Source organism: Accipiter gentilis, unplaced genomic scaffold, assembly GCF_929443795.1.
Source record: "Accipiter gentilis unplaced genomic scaffold, bAccGen1.1, whole genome shotgun sequence".
Classification (NCBI taxonomy): domain Eukaryota; kingdom Metazoa; phylum Chordata; class Aves; order Accipitriformes; family Accipitridae; genus Astur; species Astur gentilis.
The window spans coordinates 261,704-269,515 of record NW_026060872.1 but is presented as its reverse complement, the minus strand read 5'-3'; the positions used below and the strand labels follow the sequence as shown (position 1 = coordinate 269,515).

Below are 7,812 nucleotides of genomic sequence, written 5' to 3'. Positions count from 1 at the left end.
CCCTCCACACAGCCCCTGGCATGGGTCCCTGCAGCCCTAGAGACTGGACTACGGCTCCGCAGCAGCCTGGAGCCACCAAAGCTGAAACGCTGAAGCCCCGACAGGCTTCCAGCCAGAGAGGGTGGCTGCCCTCCTCTTCCCCTGGGGTGCTGAACCTGCTGGCAGCATCAGTCCCCAGCTGGTGCGTCTTGCGTACATCTTTCTCAATTAAATGTACAGTGGATATCTTCTCGTTCAGCTAGTCTGGAGCTTAAAAAGCAGGTTAAAAATACGGGACAGGGTAATTTTTGGTGGACATGGCCAGAGCCTGCATGTTCTTGAGAGAAACTTTGGAAGAAGACCTAAGCCTTAAGGCACTGCCCTGAGGGGGTCTCCTTCCATGACGCAAATGCTGCTCTGGAGCATGGCGAGCTCTGTCCCAGCAGTGCCCAGTGCCTTTCCCTGCCTGCTGTCACAGGATGGCCACACGGGAGAACTGTGGCCAAGCTGCTGGAGCACTCCGGCCTTACAACACCAGAAGGGCTCAGGAGGAGAGTGTGGCGGTGGAAAGAGCAGCTCTGGACACAGCAGGCGCTGGGGCTCCCTGGCAGTGCTGCTGTTCCGGGACTCTGCACACAAGCACTGCCCCTGCAGTTCCAGAAGTGGACTCGGAGAAAGGATTGTGGACAAACAGGTCGCTGCAGGATCCTTTGGGGCGGCTCCTCCTTCACACAGGCTCTGGGTCACACTAGATCGGTAGATACTGAATTAGAAATGGGATGGATAATGACATTTCTTTGTGGACAACATGATTCCAAGGAAGAAAACCTGGAAACACAAAACAAACCGACTACCAACCACAGGTAGTCATACTCGGGCCACGCTCGGAGCTGGGCACCCCAGGGGTAGATGGTGGCTGAAGAAACCCTCAGGCACAGGGAAGGGGAGGGAGTCCATGCTGACCAGCATGCTAGGAGGCAGCAGGCAGTGCTCAACAGCCCACCCCTCGCCTCCTTCTCGGAAAACACCCCACTGGACTCTGCTTAGTCCAACCTGGCCCCGCAGCACTCGACGAAAGGCAGAGCAACAGCAGAGCTGGCCAGGAAGCAGGGGGCTGCGGCTGGACCCCCCAACCCCTCTATTACTTGCTCTCTCTAGTTTCTGCAGTTGCAGAAGCAGTAGCAAGAAGTTACACCAACCCACTGCAGTAGCAGAAGCGGAGGCGACTTCACATGAACCACTTCTTTGCTTAGACCTAACAAGTAAAACCACAGGAGACGTTAATTCCTGCAATGGAACGTCTTGCTCAAAGTTACTAACCGTACACAATCTCAACGCAGAGCTGCTCCTCTTTAAGGAGACTGATCATGCATCCCTCACCCCCTCCAGCTGGACCTCCAAGCCACACACACAGCAACCAGCTAAGAAAGCAGACAGAAAACAGCAAAGTTTGCAGCAAGTCTGGCATCAAGGAGCCTCCCTCACCTTCAAGTCCAAGGTATTTTCTGGCTCTGGCCATCTTGTGTTCAGCACAATCACAATTAAATACATTCAGTATTGGGTTTAGGGTCTTAGGGGGATGTATTGTGGCAGAAGCTGGAGAAAACAATGCATTTGTTACTGGGGTTTGTTTTAGTTTAGGCATTTACTTACCTGGGGTTTGTCGATAACCCTGAGGATCTTGCAAAGCTAGCACCGATTGCTTTGCTTTTCAGTAAAAACAAAAATGAGAAAGAAGGCCACATACAGCTTTTCTCTCCTTCAGGTATTCCAGAAAGAACTTGCCCTACTACCAGCTCCATCTGGCAAATGAATAAAAACCTCTGTCCCCAGATGATCAGTGATAAGACACTATGCCAGGAAGCGATGTGATGATGCAATTGCTAACAGCTAAGAAGCGCTGCTTCTAGCACTGACTCTTGGTGACCTGCGCTGGACCAGATTCAGACAGGACTGCTAGAGCCAACAGCAGCTGCAAAGTTATAACCGCAGATGTTTCCCAGAGCATAGAAAAGCCTGCTGGAGGGATTCACCCTAAAGGACAGGAACCACGCTTGGCAATACTGTCTCTAGCTTGGGCTGCTTCCTTCTGAGTATTGTAGGGAGAGGAGTCTTTATGCATGAGGAACTTGCCTTTCAATCACTTTGACAGAAGACTTGCTCCATAAACAAAGGAAAACACTTCAGTTGAACTGGTGCAGTTTGAACTTTATTTAAAACAGCTGTAATCTAATCTGCATAGTGCTGGGGCAGCATCCAACCTCTGCAATAGCCAGGGAAACTCCAGAACAGCAACATCTCTCTGCACACGGCCAAGCGCTGAGTCAGGGTACATTAAAATAAAGCGTGTAATCTGACCCATGCTGGATCAAGTCCAGGAAACTAGTAACCTGACTTCTTCCTAAACTTCTTCTTAACACCCTAAGAGTGAGGGGGGGAAAAACAACAACAACAACAACAACAAAGCACAGTTAGAAGATAATTCTGCAAAGCAAGAGTTAAAAAAAATAAATCCATGTACAGGCATATACTTTGATATCAATTAGCTAGGTTAGTTTGAGACCAGCTGCAGAAATGCATGTGCTGACTAGAGGTTAAGGGCACAACAGCCTTTAACAGGTCAAGTGGAAGAATTTGTTTAAAAGCATGGTAATATTACAGGCTTGTAGACCATTACAAAACACTTTTCATAGTTGCTTTGCCGTTTATCTTATCACCTACTTCAGCTTTAATTCCTTCAAATTAACGATGGAGTTTTATTTACACAAGTGCTGAAGTTGTATACCTACTGTAACTAGTACACAGACTTGACAGTATTGAAAGACCATGGTTTTAACCCAGGTCACAAAACCAAGGTAACCATTTTATAAACTCAGGGTGTAGCTCTGCTAAAAGCCACTGAAGTAACATAGGTTCTCTTTCTTAATTTTAACCTGTGAGTAAACCTAAGCCTTGCACTCTTAAGTTTTGGGTTTTTTTCGAGGGGAGAAGGAGGAATAAGACCTCTCAAACCCACTAAGGCACATTTTCTAAGAGATGAATTGCACTTGAAGCAAGCTGGAAGCCAGAGGTAATAAGGAAAAAAGGTAAGTATACGGTCATGGTCATGCTTTCTCCACAAGTCTGGAATACCAGCAGTAGGGGGAATGCTGGAGAATGAAGACCGTGCAAGGTAGCTACATGCCCCTTCGGTCTTGTCACTAGGGTTTGAGGTGGATGCTTAAAATGATCAGAGCTCAGAATTGCGGTTTAAGCCAAGCAACTAATTTTAAAAGAAGTCAGGGGTATCTGTTGTCCGCACAGCAAAATGGGACTTCAGCTGTCAGCGCAGTTTGCAAGCTGCACTATTCAGAGGGTGTTAATTCAAAACCTGGAAATACTAGAAGCAGGAAAGCAGTGTTCCTAGTCTCCTCAAATTTACTCTACCATGACATCATCATTTTGTAGAACATACTTTTTCTGGCACTGCCCTGCCCGCCTTACATTTGGTTTACTTGTTTGGGGTTTTTAAGCAGATCCCACGTGCATTAAAAAAAATTAATAATAATTAAAAAAAAATCTTTTTGGAATACAGTATTTTACAGTACATACGAAAATTCTCTGGAAAAACATACAACTTCATTTACAAAAACACCAAGTTATAAAGAAGTTACAATAGAGAGAGAGCACAACATTTGTTTCATGGGATCAGAATTTCTCCCCACCCCTCAAAAAACCCTCATGCACTTAACTGGGTAAGCAGTGTTACCAGTTTACAGAACCGGAACTTCAGACTACTACAAGTTTTCATGTAACCACGTAGAACAGCTTTCAGGGTTTATCTGAAAACACTCTCTGCATGCCAATTCCTTTCAAGACTCTCCCTTGCAGGTGGGTAGCAGTGCCACAACAGCCTTGGCTATTGCAATGTTTAAGTACATCTTCAGCTGTGTGTTCCGAGTTTAGCTTTCCTACCCAGCGACAACAAAAAAAGCCCTCAAGTCTCATGCTGGAGCAGTCTCAAGACAAAAATCAGATACAACGGCATGGGACACGTCTATCATCTCCATACCTTGGTAGCATCCTCTGCTGCGTTGTCTTCAATACCACAATTATTTATGGGCCTCCATGGGAGGCAATACTTGTGTAGCGCGTGGCCGTGTTAGGCAGGGGACAGCTGCTAGCTGAGGAAGCTGAGCACCATTCTGATAGATGCCCAGGAGTGTATGTGCCAACTGGGAAAATAGTTTAGGAGAAGAACAATATATGCACATGCACTAGGAAAGCACAAATGAATACAAGCACGTTCAGACACACTTGACACCACAACGTGGTTGCAGTAACTAGTTAACCTGTTTACCTACATTCTGAATCCAAGTCACAGGGCAGCTTGGTTTTTGTGGCTTTTTCCAAAGCTGTTTCAGCTAGTGACAGTCAAGACTTTTAAAAAGACTAATAGGGATAACTCTTACAAGAACATATTTGGGAAATGAAGGCTGAAAGAAGTTAAACTAAAAAGCATATTTTTGTTTACATCAATAAACGCGTAGAGTACTGATGTGAGGTAGTCTAGGCACTAGCAGAGTCCATTCAGCTTTTCAGTTAGCCCACTGAGTAAAACCCCTTCCTAATTACATTGTCTGTAGATCTGCTGCTGACATCTTCTGGACTGCCGCCGCCTTTGAATGCTGAATCCTGGCCAGTTAACTAGAAGAACAGAATACACAGACTCAAAATAATTGCTATACTGAAGTTACCTTCATATTTGAGTACAGCTTCCAGTCAACACATTAACTGTGTTAGTGGCCATTCTTAAAACAACATTTAGACAACACTACCCTTACCACACAGGAATCTCAAGCCTCGCAAGAAGTCGTACTACCCAAACCTTGAAATCTGTACCTGAAGTATTCAATAGTAGGTAACAGTTCTGCAAGCTGATTCTTTACAAGTGTCAAAATGGAGTTTTTTCTAGTTGTTCTTTGCCTCAAATCAGAGGTCAAGCCACGCAAACAGCTGTTTAAGGAGAGTTATGTATAGCAAGAAAACAAATCAAGCATTAATCAAAAGCTCCCACAAAACCCAGATTTAACAAGCAACTCCACACGGTCGTTTCAGCAGTGGACAACCTGTTGAGTAGGCTGCTGATTTCTAAAGCAGCAAAACTATCAAGAGGCATTCGAAAATCATCTGCCAGAACAAGATTAGCTCATACGTCTACATTTATAACATTCATGTCCTCTTCCTTTTGAGATTTGCGTTTTTTTCTGAATGAAGAACTGCTTCCAGTTCATTGAGCAATGGGTCAGTGCAGTAATATACAAGTACAGTAGTATTTAGAGAGCCTGCCACCAGACCAAAACCAGTCACTAGTGCCAGATCTCGGGGGAAAAAAATTGTTTAATAGCTATACAGTCCGTTCAAGACAATTTCTCACACCTACATCCTAGTAAAACTAGCATTATGCTTAAATTTAGATTCCTGAATCCATTGGGGATGTATATATGCATTTCTTCTCAGTTATGTCATGCATTGTACATCAAGAATTAATTCTACTTCAAACCCTCCCTGGCCTAGCCCCCCTTCCTTACCTTTTCTCCGTCTGCTAGTGTTTTGGGGCATTCTTCTGATGGAGGTGAATGAGGTCCTTCAGTGGTCACTGAATAAGGTCGTTTAGGTGCACTGTTCTTAGGATCTGTAATTCCAGTCCCACTTAATTCATGCTGTCCTTGGACAAAACGTCCTCCTGGTTGAGAAACTGTGTTATGTCCTGGAATGGTGCTACCAACTGGAGGTCCCAATGTTCTTATTGCAACTGTAGCCTCCACTTCTGTAAGAGACACCGCGCTTCTAGAGTTCAGCCGTGAAATTAAAGACTGCATTCCACCCACCACGTCAATACATACTTGAATCAGTAACAGGAATGGAGAGTCCCTTAGACACTGATGGCTCAGCTACACGAGGTAGCTTCTCTCTCTTGTTAGCACCGTTAGATTTCTGGTATGCAGCATTTCTGTAAGAGTCAGATGCTAGAGTTATAAAAAGCTCGTTTGTAAAATACTATACATTTCCTTTCCAGAAAGCCCATGCAAGACAAATGTCTGTCTTCTTAGCTCATTGTCACAGCTCTACCAAACAACAAACTCCCAGGCAATCTAGCACGAGATCTTCATTTTGACCGCTGAACTTCAGACCGCAAATTTAAACTTCAGCGTTTTCTTTAGTCAGTCTCTATGTACTTGCACTGTCTTCCAGCTTAGTACCTCCAGCACTCTGTACTGCTTTCCATGAATGGATCTGCTCTACCCATACGGGCATCCCATTTTATTTTAGTTTTAATGCCACTCCTCCAGTACCAAATGGTCTGAACACAGCAGGCATTACACATTTGGTACTCTTGGGCTATTACTCTCAAGATTACATATTCCTCCTGGGCTGAAGTAGCTTATGAACAAGCAGACCTCCCAGGAAGTGACACACACTTTTACTGCCCGAGTTGTCATACTGCTGCACCAAGGCAGCAGCAGCTCTAGTGTTGCTGTGATCAAGATCAGCACTTCGTTAGAACATCATACTGCTTGGCATTAACCATACTTTTTGTTAGAAAGAACAAAATTACCTACATGGAAAACACTCGGGCTTCAAGTTACACACTAACCCAAGGAGATCTACATTCAAGACCAAATAATTCCTCCGGTATCCACTTCTCCTTTCTTCCGACATGTCTTCATGGATATTAAATTCATTTTTTCAAGGATTTCTTTAACCTGCCTCCCCCCACGTGCCCAAAGGAGATGACAGCTTTGTTCCTGAAGCCATTAGAGCCCTCCACGTGCTTATGAACAACACAGATTCAAACAAGAAATCCCAGACCTCATTCCCATCGCGAGTCAGTTAAAAAGCAGCTTCTTCACAGCTTTAAGGTTATGGTGCTAACCTTTCTCTCTCCACCTCTCTCAGTGGAGAGGTGTCCACTTTAGCAATCTTATGTGATGAAGAGGAATTTTCCGGTGTTCTGGAGCCCGTGTCTCTGGAACTGTCCAAACAGCTTCCAGCTGAAGAAGTCCTTTTGCGCTGAAGCCCACCAGCATTTTGACTAGTACCTGGCATGCTTTGCTGAAACAACAACATCAAAATAATGAAGTCTTCAAGTAATTATTAAAGGAAAAAAAAAATATTGCCAGAAGAGCCCAATTTTTAATATACCTTCTTTCTTTTCGGTAAGGTTTCTGCAGGCAAAAAATGGTGGAGGTGCTTTCTCTTCACATGAGCTGCCTCAATCTTCACACCTTCCTTTAGCACATTGAGGTGGTTAGCCTGGCTGTAAACTAACAGGAAATTTAGTGTTGTAGCTTAGTGGGAATGTTTGCATTGGGTATTTGTCAAAGTTGTTGACATGATTTACATTTGCCACAACATTCAAACACAGTGCCACTGGATGTAACGTACAAGACAAGCATCGGTTCGGGTAACAGTGCAAGTCTGAGGAAGTCACCCCACCTGGCCTGAAACTCAGACAAGCGTTTTGATGCCTTTTTTCTGTGCTTGTCTCATATCCCAAAGCATGAGCTAAAAAGAAGGTCCGCTTTTACTGCATTTACTCATGTTGTCTGAGCAACACAACACACAGCTCATGCTGGTACCATGGAGAAATGTTTGTTTGCACTGATGAAGAGTTTAAAGGAGTCCACTGCTTAGAACTTTTTGTCCAAACACACTCGTCACTCCCGAAGAGTAACCCGATTTCCTTAGTTTGTCATTACGATAGCAAGGCACAAGCCTCACAGCACACGTGCACTTCTGAAAGGCACAAGAGCAGTCAGTTTGGGAAGAAGTAAACCGACTTTGGAAAAG

At 44.6% G+C, this 7,812-nt stretch overlaps 1 long non-coding RNA gene across 1 annotated transcript; it reads right to left on the bottom strand.

The window, feature by feature from the left end:
* Positions 1-4,364: 4,364 nt before the first annotated feature.
* Positions 4,365-5,995, bottom strand: LOC126037011 (uncharacterized). Its single transcript, XR_007505441.1, has 3 exons — positions 5,865-5,995; positions 5,550-5,788; positions 4,365-4,665 (listed from the first exon to the last, which is right to left on the bottom strand). It is a non-coding gene; the product is annotated as an uncharacterized LOC126037011 (long non-coding RNA).
* Between the last annotated feature and the right edge of the window lie 1,817 nt (positions 5,996-7,812).